Source organism: Natrix helvetica, assembly GCF_964273705.1.
Source record: "Natrix helvetica genome assembly, chromosome: 1".
NCBI classification, from domain to species: Eukaryota; Metazoa; Chordata; class Lepidosauria; order Squamata; family Natricidae; genus Natrix; species Natrix helvetica.
The window spans coordinates 90540318-90558639 of record NC_138548.1 but is presented as its reverse complement, the minus strand read 5'-3'; positions in this window follow the sequence as shown (position 1 = coordinate 90558639).

The window sequence follows — 18322 nt, the reverse complement described above, 5'->3', positions numbered from 1 at the left end:
GCAGCGGTAAACGTATTTTTGACATATACAATTCCCTGCCCTCCCCCCCAAAACAAAGAAAATGAAGTGTTTTGTAAATCTTGTGAAATCACATACCTAATAACGGACATATGGCAAAGTGAGTAGGTATGTATGATGCAGAAACTCCACACAGATGGCTTTGGAAACTCAACAGATTAATTTTCTCACCCAGGATTGCTTCTATAGTGTTGGTAGAACCAAAGAGGACATTCTGCATGGACACCAAGAACTGACTGAAAAAGGTTTTGGAAATCTTGATCCCAAGACCCATCTTTCTCTTCCTTCTTAGGGCACTCCACAGATAATCGAACAACCTGGAACCAGAGCAGTTCCCTTCCATGAATTACAATGAGGTAGAGGATTAAAACAGCAGAAATTGTTGGGTCCATTTGTGGCATTGATCGCAGAATAGGTGGAATACTGCTGCCCTAGCCAATATGATTTTAATAGCTGAGCTTAACTAAAACTTTTTCTTGACCAGGATTTCTAAATTAAGATGCCCTGGAAAGTGATTTTTTTTACTGCAACCTGCTTCAAGCTGCAGTCTATGGTTAAATCTTTCAAGTACAATAATTCTTTGCCTAGCACTGACATTCCTAGGAAAGGCCTGAGATCTTCCTTGAGAAAAAGCAGAAGAGTGCCATCAATGGCTCCAAACCTCTTTCATTTATATGAAAAACAGGACGGAGTGAAGGAAAGGAAACATCTTCTTCCTGAAGAGTTGTTGGTGGCTGTTAGCATCTCTAAAGGTAGCCTACTGATGCATACACCACCAAAGAAAGTAATTGGAGTATCTACCTAGCTGGACCAAAGGAGTGTTTCATCAAGGCCAGATCCTTATTACAAAGAAGTGATAATGGAAATGTGATTGACAACAGAGATAGGCACACAGGTGCCACAGAAATTCCTTTTTTGTCTCCAGGAGCATCCAAAAAACCAATTCTTGGGGGTGGGGGATAAGACACTCAACTAACCATTTCTTAAAGGAAGTACCCATAACTATTGACTAGTTGTCAGTTGAAAAGCATAATTGCATAATAATAATAAGAATAACAACAACAATAATTGGTATTTGCAAATGGTATTTGCGATACATCTTCAAATGTTCACTTGACAGTTTCATGTTTAATGAATAAAAGAAATAATAATAATAATAATAGTTGCTAAATTAATCCACTGGTCATTATGTAAAAAAATATGATTTACCTGTATCCAGAAAGTCATGGGAACATAAAGTGGAAAAAGTTATCGAAAATGAGAAGGTGAAGATCTTGTGGGACTTTCGAATACAAACGGATTGTCATTGGAGCACAACACACCAGATATCACAGTTGCAGAAGCCGAAGTGTACAGTTTATTGATATCACTATCCTGGAGATGCCAGAGTTGAAGAAAAAGAACTAGAAAAAATAATGAAATATACCTGGCCATCAAAACTACACAGCTATGGATGAAGCATGTAACAGTGATACCCATTGTCATCGGGGCACTTGGCACTATGTCCAAGAATTTTACAAGATACATCAACAAATTACAGCTTCCTGCAATAACACCAGCGGAACTGCAAAAAACTGCATTACTCGGAACACCTTATATTTTAAGAAGGTACTTGGTTGATACCTAGGACGCTGGCAGCAAACCGTATCAACCATTAGCACCAGTCACTGGTATTTGTGATGCATTTTTGAATGTTCAGTTGGCTGAGTTTCATGTTTAATGAATAAAGTATAATAATAATAATAAACAGTGATACCCATTGTCATTGGGCATTTGGTACCATATCCAAGAATTTAGTAAAACATATCAAGAAACTGCAGCTTCCTGCAATAACACCAGAGGAACTGTAGAAAACTGTGCTACTCGGAACATCATACTTCTTAAGAAGGTACTTGGTTGATACCTAGGGCTCTGGTAACAACCCATATCAACCATTAGCACCAGTCAATGCCATTTGTGATGCATTTTTGAATATTCAGTTGACTTTGAGTTTCACAAAGTATATAATAACTACTACAACAAATACAAATAGCAAACTTTGTTTTTTTATAATTGAAACCACACAGAGGGAGGGAGAGGCAGAGGAAGGGAGGGAGGGAGGGAGGGAGGGAGAGAGAGAGAGAGAGAGAGAGAGGGAGAGAGGGAGAGAGGGAGAGGGAGAGGGAGAGGGAGAGGGAGAGAGAGAGAAACTTATATTATCTTATTGGCCAGTTTTGGTTTGTTCCTTTTTTAATTAACTTGGTGCAGCATCTATATTCTTCTTCTCTTTCATTTATATCAACTAAATGTATTAAAAACAAAAATCCCCCTCCATCCCAAGGGTGTTACTTTGACCTCTTGGGGTCTGGCTAAGTTGTGAAAATTTTGGGCCACAATTCTTAAGAAGGAAACTTCAAGTTCTTTCCGCTTCACTTCCTCTTCACATGTCTGAGGCGGTTAATGCTGCTGCCCCATAGTCTGGGTGGCAGAAGCTGTGTGCTAGCTATGGTATGTATTGTTGGAATTTTTCCTCTCGTTAGTCCCCTTGACCTTTTATTGTCTTACTCCTAAAGTGTCAGGTCAGATTTAGTGTAAGGTCTCCCTTCACTAAGGACTCCTTTCCTTTCGTGGATCACTAAGCAGGACAATTGCTCTATCCATCTTTTCAGAGCCTATTGTGGGACACCCCCCTCAGCTGAGAAAAGTTTGATTCACTGGGAAACCATTTTGGTCAAACAGAAGACAGACTATGTGTTCTTTAAGGAACTCTGTCTTAATCGCTGCCTTTTTTTACCCCTCTGGGATATGAAGAGGATGCAAGAGATCAAAAGGCTGAGGAGTGCATGGGTTTGACCACAACCTTCCTAGAAATAATGGGAAACCTCCACTGAAAAATGAGCTCTCTTACAAAGGACAAACAAGAAGGAATGCTGCACAGGGTTCCCACAGCATTTGGAATCATCAGGATTTGGGCCTTTCCATGAGGGAAATAATAAAGAAGAGATTCTTTATTTGGAACATTGGAATGAAATTGAAAAGCTAAGTGATCAACTCAACATATAAGAGCAGAGATAGAATGAAAGCAAATATAAACTCAGTCATATCATGTTCAGCATTATCAATACCGACTGCCATTGGCTTCCTAAATGTCTGAGGTTAGAACTTAGGCCAGGGGTGCCCAAACTTGGGAACTTTAAGACTTGTGGACTTCACCTCCCAGAATTCCCCAGCCAGCTGGCTGGGGAATTCTGGGAGTTGAAGTCCACAAATCTTAACGTTCCCAAGTTTGGACACCCCTGATTTAGGCCCTTCTTGACGTGAAGTGCTTTCTCTACCACTGAGCTGTAGCCAACCTAAAATAAAGAGGGAATGTGTGTAATCAGATATATATTTGAGATACTTGTGGCTGCTTAGAAAATGTTTCCATCAGTGTTTAATTTGATTTTAAAGATAGTAGAACAGGTAGTACTTTCTCAACTCCAGGCACTGATGGATAATGCTGATTATTTAGTTCCATTTCAATGTTCTTTCAGGCCAAGTTTTGAAAAGAAAACAACTGCTGGGTAAGCACCTCCAATCAATGATTTGGATGAGGGAATAAATGGGGAACTCATCAAATTTGCAGATGATACCAAGCTGGCAGGAATAGCCAACACTCCAGAAGACAGGCTTAAGATACAGAAGGATCTTGACAAACTTGAACATTGGGCACTATCTAATAAAATGAAATTCAATGGTGAAAAGAGTAAGGTTCTACATTTAGGCAACAAAAACGGAATGCACAGGTACAGTATAGGTGATACCTTACTCAGTAGTAGTAACTGTGAAAGGGATCTTGGAGTCCTAGTGGACAACCATTTAAATATGAGCCAGCAGTGTGCAGCAGCTGCCAAAAAAGCCAACACAGTTCTAGGCTGCATCAACAGAGGGATAGAATCAAGATCACGTGAAGTGTTAATACCACTTTATAATGCCTTGGTAAGGCCACACTTGGAATACTGCATTCAGTTCTGGTCGCCACGATGTAAAAAAGATGTGGAGACTCTAGAAAGAGTGCAGAGAAGAGCAACAAAGATGATTAGGGGACTGGAGACTAAAACATATGAAGAACGGTTGCAGGAACTGGGTATGTTTAGCTTAAGAGAAAGAAGGACTAGGGGAGACATGATAGCATTATTCCAATATCTCAAAGGTTGCCACAAAGAAGAGGGAGTCAAACTATTCTCCAAAGCACCTGAGGGTAGAACAAGAAGCAATGGGTGGAAACTAATCAAGGAGAGAAGCAACTTAGAACTGAGGAGAAATTTCCTGACAGTGAGAACAATTAATCAGTGGAACAGCTTGCCTCCAGAAGTTGTGAATGCCTCAACACTGGAAGTCTTTAAGAAGATGTTGGATAGCTATTTGTCTGAAACGGTATAGGGTTTCCTGCCTAGGCAGGGGGTTGGACTAGAAGACCTCCAAGGTCCCTTCCAACTCTACTATTGTATTGTATTGTATCACAGCATCATTCTGGAGTATTTACCAGAACTGAGCATATGAGAACAAGGTTTTGCAATGCATCCAGGCTTTCTTGAAGCAGCAGTCTCGGAAGATGGCGCTAAGAAAGCTTTGCTTCTTCCTCTGGTCCCTAGTCTATGTGATAGCAATACCAATAGCACTTAGACTTATATACTGCTTCACAGTGCTTTACAGACCTCTCTAAGCAGTTTACAGAGTCAGCATATTGCCCCCAACAATTTGGATCCTCATTTTAACCACCTCGGAAGGATGGAAGACTGAGTCAACCTTGAGCCTGGTGAGATTTGAATTGCTAAACTGCAGGCAGCCGGCAGGCAGCAGAAGTAGCCTCCAGTACTGCATTGTGCTACCGTGGCTCATGTGATGCACCAGGATCACAGTATAAGTGTACATATTTGAGTCCACTACTAAGTACATAATAAATCTGGATATGCCATCCATTTGTAGTTTCTAATGGGCAAACCTGTGATAGTTTGTCACATGACATTCTTACGGTATAATTCCATTGATGGAAGGAAAGTACATGGTTCTTACTTTTCCTTCTTGGACAGCTGCCCCAGAAAGCTAGCCATTTACAACAATGTAGAATTGATGTAACATGGTTTTGCTATGGTATCAGAGCTCCCTAAAATATCTAGTAAATTGAATTCAGGGGTGGGCTGCTGGGGGTTCACACGGGTTTGGGCAATCCTCTAGTGAAGATTCTGTGGGGTTCAGCAAACCCCCAAATCCCACCCCTGGCTGGCCCCACCCTCCCAGGAATCCTCATATGGCCAGTTCATCATGCCACCAGATAAGTGTAGGGCCCGCCCGGAGGCTCAGGGCCTGCACAGAGGCTCAGGGAGAGGAAAAAACAGGCCTAGTGGAGGTTCCAGAAGTATGGAAACAGACCTTTTTCTGGCCTCCGGAGGGCCTCCGGAGGCAGGGGGAAACAGTTTTCACCCTCCCAGAGGCCTAAGGAAATCCTCCGGAACCTGGAGAGAATGAAAAACACTCCCCCGCCGCCATGGTGCTGGACGCTGACTAGGCCCGCCATGGCCACCCAGGAATGGGGTAGCTAACCCGCTGCTGCAATTTTTGAAGCCCACCTCTGAAATTGATCCCATGCTGAGTGGCCTGCGTAGATAGCATTTCCCCAAACAAACATTTATACAAAAAGTTACAACTGATAAATACTGGACAGTGTTCTTAGGAGGGATAAGAACTCACAGGTGAGTATGCCAAAAGGTGTCAGGGGTCCAGTAGCAGCCTATCTTAATTATCTTTTTACTGGGGAACTCTTGGAAGCAGAGAACTGACAGGATCTCCGGATTTGTATGAAGGACTTCAAGCAAAAGGAAAGATGAACAAAAATTGCCTGTCTTCCTTGTGCATCGTAATCTCATTTATGAATAAAGTAGGTAGACATAGAAGAATCTGTTGGATTTTGAAATAGTTACTTTTTGGGGAAAGAAATGAGGAAGGATCTATTTTGTAGTGGCATAACTAAGATATTGCTGGTCCTGTTTGCCTTCTACGCTTAGAATATTTATGACTGCATAATATTCACAGATATCTCTGGAGTTCACAGATGACTCTGGAGAAGTAATATATGTCTGATTTTCTCAGTCTAACTCCAGGTTTGGATCTATGCCAGAATTTGCATATTCCATCCCAAGACATACTGATATCTCTTGCAGTATCTAAATTGTTACAAACCCAATGAACTGTGAGTAGCACTACACCGAGCAGGATTTGATTGAAATCGAGTTTGTTGCATTAGTCAAATAAGTCACCATGCTTTCAGAAGAATAATTAATTTAGGTACTGGCAGTAGACAATATCAACCTGAACAAGAGAGCTATTAGTCAAACCTTTGCAAAGCTAGGTATGCCTTTTCCCCTTTATATTGTAAGATTTGAAGATAAGGAAGAACTATTTTAATTCTCCAAATCCTGCTTTTTTTTCCCCTTATGCAATTGCAAATTGCATGGGAGCAGGGGGTGGAGGGGATCCCATCTTCCTTATAGATGGAGATCCATCCAACATATATACCGGTTTCAGAAGCAATATGAGCTAGAGAAGAAAAGATTTACTTTCGTTGTCTGCTTGAGTCTGATATTTAGTGTATACATTGCTATTAGGATTTTAAAAATCAATCAAGAAATATCCAAAAGTATTGATCATGATTAAACAAAAATGATAAAATGACATTATACTACAACACTGGCTTTTTGCACTTGCATCTCCACATGAGACACAATGCATCACAATGTCTTGTCATTGCCCCCAATCCTATGACAATTGTCTCCATTTATTTATCACGATTTAAAAACAAGTTGGGGGGTGGGGAGTATTAAAGATTAAAATCAGATCAAAAACAACTATCAACCAACACAGAAGGATCAGCTTAACCTTAGCTTGCCTTTATTCCATTCATGTTACATCCAGACACTAAATTGTGGGCAGAATGCAAGTGCTGCAAAATGCAAACATTTCCAAGACAGAAAAAAAGATGGCAAAAAACCAATAGTCTATACAGATAATTTTCCAACCTCATTCAATACACAGGATTCTATACATGGGATTCTGGGGAATATACAAAGACTCCAGGAGGGCATAATAATGGCATAAACAATTTTCTTTAAATCTTTTTTTAGTACAGGTATTAATATAATTAATACATTATTGTATATGATAATAGTCATCCACCAACTTCATTCTCAGCCTGCCTTTTTCTTTCTTTCATTTTGCTTTCTTTTTTCTAGCTATGATTTTGGTCCATAGCTCATTGTCCAATTTTATGCTTCTTGGAGCAGAAACATATTTAGCTTAAATTCCACTGAACACTGAGGACTGGCTCATAAGTGAACAGCAACAGTTGCAATAATCATATTTATTTATCCTCCCCTCTTTTTCATTGGGCATATCAGTCTTCCATGAAACTATTCTCATTCTCACTCTCTCCTGCCACCACGTCTCTGTCCATTTTGGCAACTTTCCTCTGCATACCTCTAATACCACTTCCTTCCTTATGTTCCAATCTGAGCAAAGAGAGCCAAAAGAAGTCTCTTGATGACTCAGAGATTCTATGTGTCAGCTTCGGAACTCCCTTCTCCTGAAAGACTGCCAAAGCCAGAAAATATTTTTTTTCTGGAGACAATACAACTATTCTTTTAAAAAAAAATCAGACGACCCTTGGTGACAAAAAATAGTAGATAATTATTTTCTTTTTAGGATATAGGTATACATTTTGTTTATATATGTTGTAACTCTAGTCTAGTGACAAGACGGGAGAATCTGATTTAATAATGATAGGTTACCCATCATTATTTTGTTGCAGGAATTGGGTATGGCCAGTCTAGTGAAAAGAACTAGGTATGATATGAGAGCAGCGTTCCAATATTTCATGGGCTGCCACAAAGAAGAGGGAGTCAACCTACTTTTCAAAATGCCAGAAGGAAAGACCAGAAGCAAGGGATGTAAAGTAATCAAGGAGAGAAGCAATTAGAACTAAGGAGTAATTTTCTGACAGTAAGAATAATCAATCAGTGGAACAGCTTGCCTTCAGAAGTTGTGAGTGCTGCAACATTTGAGGCTTTTAAGAAGAGACTGGAGAGCCTTTTGTCTAAAACGGCATAGGGTCTCCTGCTTGAGCTGGGAGTGGACTAGAAGGTCCTTTCCAATTCTGTTATTTGTATTCCCATCATTCATTGTCTGTAAAAATCCTTAGCCATTTTATCATGCCTCTCTGAACTTTTTCTGCTGCTCTTATGCACTCATATTTCAGTGTTACATGGACCTTCAGTTTAAGCTAAGAAAAAGTAGACATGACAGATTATTCAGAAGGCACTTTCAAATTACAAATGCTTGAGGAAATGAAGAATATAATTACTGAGAAGAGATTTAAACTACAGTGCTGTGCGTATTTATATGAGAGTAAGTTTCATTAAATTAAATGGAACTTATTTCTAAATAAACATGTACAAGCTTGTTAAAGCTTTAAATTATTGAATTGATTTGGGAAGAACATATTAAAGCAGGACCATCCCCATTTTATATATTGTAAACATAAACGTTTTGCAAAATATTATACTATCCAGATATGAAAAAAATGTGTAACATGAACCTTTATCAGAGGAACAATGTTCTGGACATTTTCTTGAGAAATCCAATTCCAAAAACACGATGTTAAGTATAAATTACAATCATTTGTAGCAACATTTAAAAATATATTGGCTTTTGGTAATTAACTCATTAATGGGTGACTGGCGTTAGAAAATATTCCTCAGATTGTTATGTATTGATAGAGTATACAACAGGGGTGAGTTCTGGATCCCGTTCCAACCGGTATGCCTTATCACCTCCGGGAGCCTCCGCGACCCTCCAGCTGCTCAGCAGAGTGTTGCACAGGTGTTGGATGCACCGTGTGCATGAGCGTAAGTGCCAAAGATGTAAAAGACCTGTAAGGAGCGAGGGCGGGTGGGTGGGAATGGTATCCAGTGCTCCAGGCAGGCTCCAGTACGCCCGTACAGGGGCGTACCGCCTGCAACCCACTACTGGTATATAAATATTAAGTCTCAATAGTTTTAGAGGCGACTCAAAATTAGACAAAATATTTGAAAAGCTCATTGGAAAAAGTTTGTGGCTATTAGACTGCTCAGCCAAATGCTCAAATAAGTAGCTTAATCATCATCTTCTTTTAACAACCTCATAATCCCTTGAGGGGTGGAATCAGGGCAACTGAATGGAGCTGAATGATTACTGGCTAGATGCCCTTCCTGTCACCAATGCAGAGTTTTGTTCAGCAGATATAGTCTCATTGTGCATAAGTATACAGCCCAATACTCAGAAAATGTTATACAGATAATCCTCAATTTACAGCAATTTGTTTAGTGACTATTCAAATTACGATGGCACTGAAAAAAGTGACTTATGACTGTTTTTCACAAAACCATTGTAGCATCTCCATGGTCACATGATCAAAATTCAAATGTTTGGGGACTGGCTGCTATTTATGGTTGCAGTGTCCCAGAGTCATGTGATCACTTTTTGCGATCTTCTGACAAGTAGAGTCAATGGGGAAACCAGATTCGCTTAACAGTCATGTTACTAATTTAATAACTGCAGTGATGCAGAAATGTTTGGGGTCAATTGTAGTCGTAAGTCGAGGGTTACCTGTAGCTGTTAATGAGAATGGTCGAACTTTATTTTCATCATATTATCTCTTACATGTACAATCGTTTTACTTTTAGAATTTATTGGTTACCTATGGTGAATATTCAGATATAGATTTCCAATTTTTAGAAGAGGAAGAACTGGACAAAATCATAAAACATAAACATCAGCAAAAGGAAATGGAATGACTGTTGTAAAAGAAAACAAAGGTAATACCAACAGTAATAGGAGCCTTGGACATCGTACCAAAGCAACTGGAGGCCCATCTGAATGCCACTAGCATTGACAAAAAACACCATTAGTCAATTGCAAATGGCAGCTTTAATTGGAACAGCTTACATCCTGCAATGATTCTTTTACACCATGAAACTACATCTCATTTCCCATGACTTTAGTAAGGATTTGATATATTTGGGTAAAAACATCAAATCGAATCAAACCTCTGGTTGACTCTGGGGACCAAGCATAATAATAACAATAATTTATTACATTTATATGCCACTCAACTCCCAGCAATAATAGTTTGGGATAAGAGGAAAATATGTATTGTGTCTTTCATTCAATCTCATTTCCTCTATCTGTGCACATCCTTCAGCTATTTGCAACCTTTTGCTATTGTTAAGCAGGTCTGAACCCATTGGCATTTAATTCTGGGAGGATGGGAAAAAGTAATCCAGGCATTTCCTATTGGCTCAGAATGTTGAAACACCTGTTTAAATCATGAGTGGCTACTTGGCTGTGTTCTGCTCTGACCCCTGCCCTTTAATGGAATTAAACCTAGATTTACAGTGAAAAGTATCAAACTACATGGGAAAAATGCAGCCTCTTAAAATATAGTCATATGAATAGGCCTAATGAGACTTACTGTATATAGTTCCAGCCTTGGAACTCTTGGAGAAAGAGCAAAGAGGAAGCTTGGGGGGGGGGATCTATAATTGCAGTGTCTGGGAAAGCCCTCCTAAAGACCTGTGAGAATCTTCTACAAACCAGTTCTTCAAAAATCCTTGAAAAAAGTTACTGCAGGCAGAGGCAGTTGCATAGACAAACACAGTGAGGGCATTCCAGTGTCTATTCCCACGATCCTGCAGAAAACCATGGAAGCCATATCATAGAGCTCAATTGTAAACAATCAGTCTGTGTGGTTACGCTGATTCCTACAACTGCAGCCTTCTTTTAAATGACAATCATGGGAATCAGTTATGTCTTATCCCCACATAATGCTGGTGACACAAGATGGTCACCATGCAGTCAGCAGGTGTGCAAAAGAAGAGGTTTGCAAATGCAACTGCCAAAGGCTAAATAACTGCTACATGAGAGATGATGTACAGATCACAATTAATTTTGTTTTTCCTGTCAGCTGAAGTCAATTAAGGTTTCAAACTGAAAAGAAGTTGGAAGATCACATGTTGACATAAGAAATCATTTACTTTTATGCATTTAAATTTGTTTCCTGTGATTCTATCAAATGGCATTTAATGAAAAGACAGGAAATGCAAAATAACAAATCCAAAACAATACATAAACCAGGGCAGGCAGATAAAACACATCAAGAAAATAGCAGCCAATTTAAAATGTCTTCATTTGCTTCCTCCCCTAAAAAAGCAATGAATGGAAAGCAAGATGTTTGGAAATGTATCGGCACAGCTATGGTATATAGTTGTTTTGAAAAGAATTCTGAAGATTTGAAGGAAATGCTCTAAAGCCCTGGCTCCAACAAATTTGACTGAAAAGTATTTGTTATTACTTTTGTGCATGCAATATTGTGTATGCCTTCAAGTTGTTCTTGACTACATGGACAGGTTCTTGCAACTTCCTTGGGAAGATGTTTGGAATTGGAGATCAGATTAACTGGCCCCAGATCACTCAATTGGCTTCATGTCTACGGCAAGATTAAATTCTAGACCAATGCTTTTAAGTACCATAACCAAAATATATATAACTGACTCATATAACTTTTTTTCAAAAAGTACCTGGACTTCGTTTTTTCCTTGAAGACATTTTGGTTCTCATCCAAGAAGCTTCTTCAGTTCAGAAGTTCTTGGATGAGAAATGAAACATCTTCAAGGAAAAACAAAGGCCAGTTACCTTTTGAAAAAGCACCTTTGGGACAACCATGACTTGGATAACTTAGAATTTCCATAGATATATAACTTGGACATGACCACTTCAACTCTTTGATCCAATTGTCCCTTACACGGAGCATCATTTGTCTTCTCTTTGGGCAGTCATGAATGTTATGTTACGCAGAGGGGGCTGATAAAAGACCCAGAGGGAAGCAAAAGTTTTTCCAGTGAAGGAATGTAATCTTGCTATAACTTCACTTTCACCATAATGAATCCAGACATAAATTGATTTAGTTCTGATTCCACACATGGAATAGTGCTTAATTTTCAGGTATGGAAGCTCAGTGATTGACTTGGAACAGTTGCTATCTTTTGCTGCTAGAAGAAAAACAGGAAGATGGAGTGCTCTGTTCACCATCTTGAAGGAATAGATGAGATATAATCTAACAACTAAATGACCAACTTGCATATCTTCTCTACAGTACAAACCCATAGACCAAACAGTGCCACTTATTGCTGGTAAGATGTTTTTGGAACTAATTGCTAATAATTTAAGCAGAAAATAATTGAAATTCACCCTTTTTTAAAAACTGAACTACTCAATTAAATACAAATACATCACTTATGGTTATTTAGTTACATGCCAGTAGTAAACATTTCTTTTGGGGTTTTTTACAGTATAGTATATAGTATAGAGGTTGCTATCTCTACAAAGTCATTGTAAGGACAATTCTTTCTGCTGCAATGGTATATCATTCATTTTGGATTTTCCCTTCCAAAATGCATTTGACAGGGGTCACTTCCTTGTTTCACATGACTTTATAATTGGAAATTCAGAGCTAGCCAATAAAACTGCCCAAAGCTCTACTGAAATCAACAAAACAATTTCAATTTGGAGTATCCAAAGACTGTTCCAAAAATGAATGCTCATTCGTAGTTTTTTCCTTTATTTTATGGAGGGCCAGGATAATGGAAAAATGTAGCTCTAGAGAACTCCTAAGTGAAGCTTGCACATTTTTGCATGCTCTTTGAATTATTGCAATAAAGGTACTGCCTTAATACGTAATTTGGTTTTTATGGCATTCATTCATTCATTCACTTTTATAGACAAAGCAAGATTTCATAACAGTAGAGTTAGAATTTGGGGGAAGGAGTTGAGTTCTATCTTCTCTGTATATTACTGTAGCTACAGCTGTCCAGTTATAAAATGAAATATTTTTATTTCGCCTACAGTACTATTTTTCCCCAAAATATCCCTTTGCCTTTGTTATTATAATTGTTGCTTTTCCCCCCCACTTCTGTTTTCCAATCTGCAGCTGTACCGAGTTATCATGCTATCACCATTTCTGTTCTATTCTATCTAAAAAAATATTCTGAAACCCAGGAATGTTGATGTTCATGTCTCAGCCTCATCAAGGTGAGAAACAAGACCAAATTGCTCCCTTCTGCTGATCAAAACATGCTGCCACCAAGTTTTCACACTCAAGAACTTCAAAAATCTTATCATTATCCATGGGACTCGACACAAAAAGAAAAGAAATACATATTGATGCATTGGGTATTTATTCAGTGCATACATTTGTAATTGAAGTTTTGTTTTCCTTCCTGATTCTGCAGCAGTTTTGAAACCTCATCTTTGTTAGCTGGATATATCCAGGTCAAGAAATTATCTTTGTCACAAAGGAAAACAATAGAGATGAAATAGATCATAATTATTTAGGGCAGGGATGGCGAACCTATTAGATACCGAGTGCCCAAACTGCACATGCACGCATACCCAAACTGAAAGGTGTGCACACACGCTAGTGTGCACATGTACTGCCATGTGCACATGCATGCACACACATGCTTGAATATGAGTGCATGCACAGCAGAGACTCAAAGCTGGCCGGTGGGAGGCGGGACATCCCAACACCGGCAGCGCAGGAAGAGGTAAGATCTTTTTTCTTTCATGAGCTTCGGTTTCATTGCTTGCAGGGGAACAGAAGCTCACAAAAGAAACGTCACGGAGATTTGATCTGGGGTGATGGCGCACATGCCAGCAAAGAGGGGCTCTGCATGCCACCTCTGGCATGCATGCCATAGGTTTGCCCTTTCAGATCTAGGGGATGAGTTAAAGCATCTGGGCCTTTTAAGTAATTGGAAAGCTGTTTCAATAATTTGGAAGCAAACATCTGTTAATTTTTAAAAAATGAGTACTGCACATTTCTTAGACTCCTCAGAGAAGGTGAAATTAGAGTTGGCTACAATCTCCACATTTTGGAAATATGATTTCACAAGTAGAACTTTCATAGATGATTTGAGCTCATCCCTGTAATTAGAAGTTCTATGGTTCTACAATGCTCACAACCTGTCCAAGATACATACAGTACAGAACATCTTGCTAACCAGCTTATATCCCTTGTACAGAAAGCACTCAATTTACTGGATTAACATGGGGAAAGAAGGGCACATTAAAAAGAATATCCATCAAATGTGAATAGAATTTTATACAGGTATTTTACATATTTTACACAGGCTTAAATGGAAGAGCTTTCATACCTTCACATTTATGTATTTTATGGACACGTAAACTGACTAAAGGGACTTTATGCAGATACATGTATTACAATGCATTGTGTCCATTTAATTTGAAGTGCACAGGTACAGTATAGGTGGTACCGTGCTCAATAGTAGTAACTGTGAGAGGGATCTTGGAGTTCTAGTGGACAGCCATTTAAATATGAGCCAGCAGTGTGCAGCAGCTGCCAAAAAAGCCAACACAGTTCTAGGCTGCATCAACAGAGGGATAGAATCAAGATCACGTGAAATGTTAATACCACTTTATAATGCCTTGGTAAGGCCACACTTGGAATACTGCGTTCAGTTCTGGTCGCCACGATGTAAAAAAGATGTGGAGACTCTAGAAAGAGTGCAGAGAAGAGCAACAAAGATGATTAGGGGACTAAAACATATGAAGAACGGTTGCAGGAACTAGGTATGTCTAGCTTAAGAGAAAGAAGGACTAGGGGAGACATGATAGCAGTGTTCCAATATCTCAGGGGTTGCCACAAAGAAGAGGGAGTCAAACTATTCTCCAAGGCACCTGAGGGTAGAACAAGAAGTAATGGGTGGAAACTAATCAAGGAGAGAAGCAACTTAGAACTGAGGAGAAACGTCCTGACAGTTAGAACAATTAATCAGTGGAACAGCTTGCCCCCAGAAGTTGTGAATGCCCCAACACTTTAAGTCTTTAAGAAGATGTTGGATAGCCATCTGTCTGAAACGGTATAGGGTTTCCTGCCTAGGCAGGGGGTTGGACTAGAAGACCTCCAAGGTCCCTTCCAACTCTACTATTGTATTGTATTGTATTGTATTGAAGTCTATTCATTCAAAGTCTGTTAAAGCAAGCATTGATTGCATATGGAATTGCATATTTCAAAAGCTATGAATACTTTATGCAGACCAAGATTACTAAATTAACTATTGTATCCACAAATCTATACCCAACCTGCAGCAACAAATCTATACCCTACATGCAGTTTGTTGATATTGTGTTTGAAATTATAATTTATAACATAATGACCAGGTCATTATGGTACCATTGCTGTTGTCCAACATTGATCTGTCTGGACTACAATATGACTAGCCATTGGTTACCCATTACATGACATATTCCTATTATCTGATGGTTGTATGTATTTCTTGCCTAAATGTTAAGTGTTTGCCCTTTTATGCTTCTTTGTGTAACATTCAAATTCTGTGCTGTGTTTGTGTTTTGCATATGTTAGCACAGGTGATAGACATTGATTAAACAATTTCCTCTTTAAGCAGTTTGGTTTATTGCTTTCGAATATAGCATGAAATTGTCCAAATGCTTTCTAACCTAGTTTAGCACAGTTCAAAATTTCTTCTATTTTGTCACCCTCCATGTTAATCATTTGATCAAGGAGGATGTAGCTATTGACCTTCTTCACTCCATGACTTTCAATTGTGGGAGGGGGGTTGGAAGTAGTTGCTGAATTTGGAATGTCTTCTAAATATCTTTAGGAGTAAAGATTTTCTTACTAATTTAGATACTATTACATTGTGGTATATGAATATATTGAAACTGCTACTTGCATTTTGGGGATTGTTTTTTTTCTCTTTTGATTTTGTTTTAATCAAGTATGTTAAGAAGGTGAACATGCAGCAAAAAATACAAACTGAAGCAAGAGTTAAAATAATGCCATTCTCCAAAATCCTATTAGAATATATTCCTTTGCAGACAAGGTCTTTATAAATATTAATACCACCAGGGTGAGTTTATTTAAGACTGACTTTGGTTTTCATTGTTAGTTTTTAGACTTAGTGCCCAACATATATAACATAAAATATGCATCTTTTAACATGCTGATATTGCCTTCCATTTACCACAAAATGGTACATTTTAGAAAAGTGTTTTTTAAAGTTGACAACTTTTAAGACATCTTATTCATCAAATTTGCAGATGACACCAAGCTAGAAGGAATACCCAACACTCTGGCAGATAGGCTTAAGATACAGATACATTGGGAGCTAATAAAATGAAATTCAATGGTGGAAAAAGTAAGTTCTACATTTAGGCAAGAAAAACAAAATGCACAGGTACAGTATATGTGTACACTACTGAGCATATACCTTGCTCAATAGTGGTGACTGTGAGAGGAATCTTGGAGTCCTAGTGGACAACTAGGAGCCAGCAGTGTGCAGCAGTTGCCAAAAAAGCCAACATAGTTCTAGCTGCATAAACAGAGGGATAGAATCATGATCACGTGAAGTGTTAATACTACTTTATAATGCCTTGGTAAGGCCACACTTGGAACTGGGTATGTCTAGTTTAATGAAAAGAAGGACTAGGGGAGACATGACAGCAGCATTCCAATATCTCAGGGATTGCCACAAAAAAGAGGGAGTCAAGCTATTCTCCAAAGCACCTGAAGGTAGGACAAGAAGCAATGAGTGGAAACTAATCAAGGAAAGAAGCAACTTAGAACTAAGGATAAATTTCCTGACAATTAGAACAATTAATCAGTGGAACAACTTGCCTCCAAAAGTTGTGAATGCTCCAACACTGGACATTTTTAAGAAGACGTTGAATATCCATTTCTCTGAAGTAGTAGTGCTTCCTGCCTGAGCAGGGGGTTGGACTAGAAGACCTCCAAGGTCCCTTCCAACTCTGTTATTCTGTTCTGATCTGTTCTGAAGTTGTCAAGTTCCAAAAACACAATGTTAGCTATTCAAATCATTTTATTGTAGGCAAAAATTTATTTTATCATAGTATTTGACTGAATCATATCTAACCATTCATGTGTCTAATTATATTGTAATTTCATTATATACACTGTATATTAAAGAAGTAAAACATTTGAAACAATGAAGGGAATCAGTTTTTAACACCAGTCATCTTATTTCTGGACGGAATTTGTAACATGCACCCAAAAGAATAGATAGATAAACTAACACCTGGATTTTTCAAGGATTTTCAACCCAATCTGTGGGAGAGTTTAAACCAAGATTACACAGAAAATTATGTATAAAAGTCAAGAGGATGGGAGGAAAAAGTTTTCAGGAAATTATTTGCTGACATGGTGATCAACAGTCATGTAAGAAATAAATATTTAGGTCAAGGCAAGTTCCAGTTGCAACATTTGTAATTCAGATGGGCAGCTTGAGAACTATCCATAGGAATGTGTGGCATGTATAAAGTATTTCTATCAAGAGAAAAGAGCACACCAATGGTGTTAAGCTTTATCTACATGGGAATATATCTTGTCCTCAGGTCACTACTTTAGACTCAGAGTGGATATTTGAAAGAAGCAGATAATATAGCACTCTTTTCATCTGTTAGTCAGACAAGATGAGAGGCTCTCTAATTAAGGAAGGTATTTTACATATTAGTTATATACATATGCATGCAATTATAGTGTACTTCTTGGTAATTGGCAGATTTTGCCAAATAAAAACACACATCCAATGTGGTTAAAACAAGAAAAGTACAGAACACTCTGCTTGGAGTTACAAATGATACTCTCCCAAATTATTTTAATGGATCACCAATATTTCTGTTCAGTTTAATTTCTTTTAAGCTATAGAGGAGCTAAAAATGTATGATGATGACGATTATCAAGTTAAATGAGAGGCATTATCCAAGATAATTCATCAATATTGTTTAATTTAAATAGTTGTCATGTATCCTTGAAATGGGCATAGTTTTGTAGGCTTTCTAGCAGGAGCATATGACACCAATTCTAGCCACGCTGCAGTAGCTCCCAATGGTTTATGGAATGAAGGCCATAAGAATAGGCAACCTCTGGCATCCTTTCCCACAATGGCCTCATCAGTATTCATAACAATATAGCACCTTATTGTTCATATCTTTTTCACTATTGGATTATGTAATGTGTTCTAGCTGTGGTTGCTCTTTTGAACAACCACTGTTTGTTCAAAATCCAACAACCAAATCACTTTCTAGTACGCCTTTTGGAGAGAGGAAGATATTTTTTTTTAAAGGAAGGTATCTCCCCACTGTGTGACTTTTACAAAGCTAGGTCAAAACATCATTAAGAAGAAGGGCAAATTATACT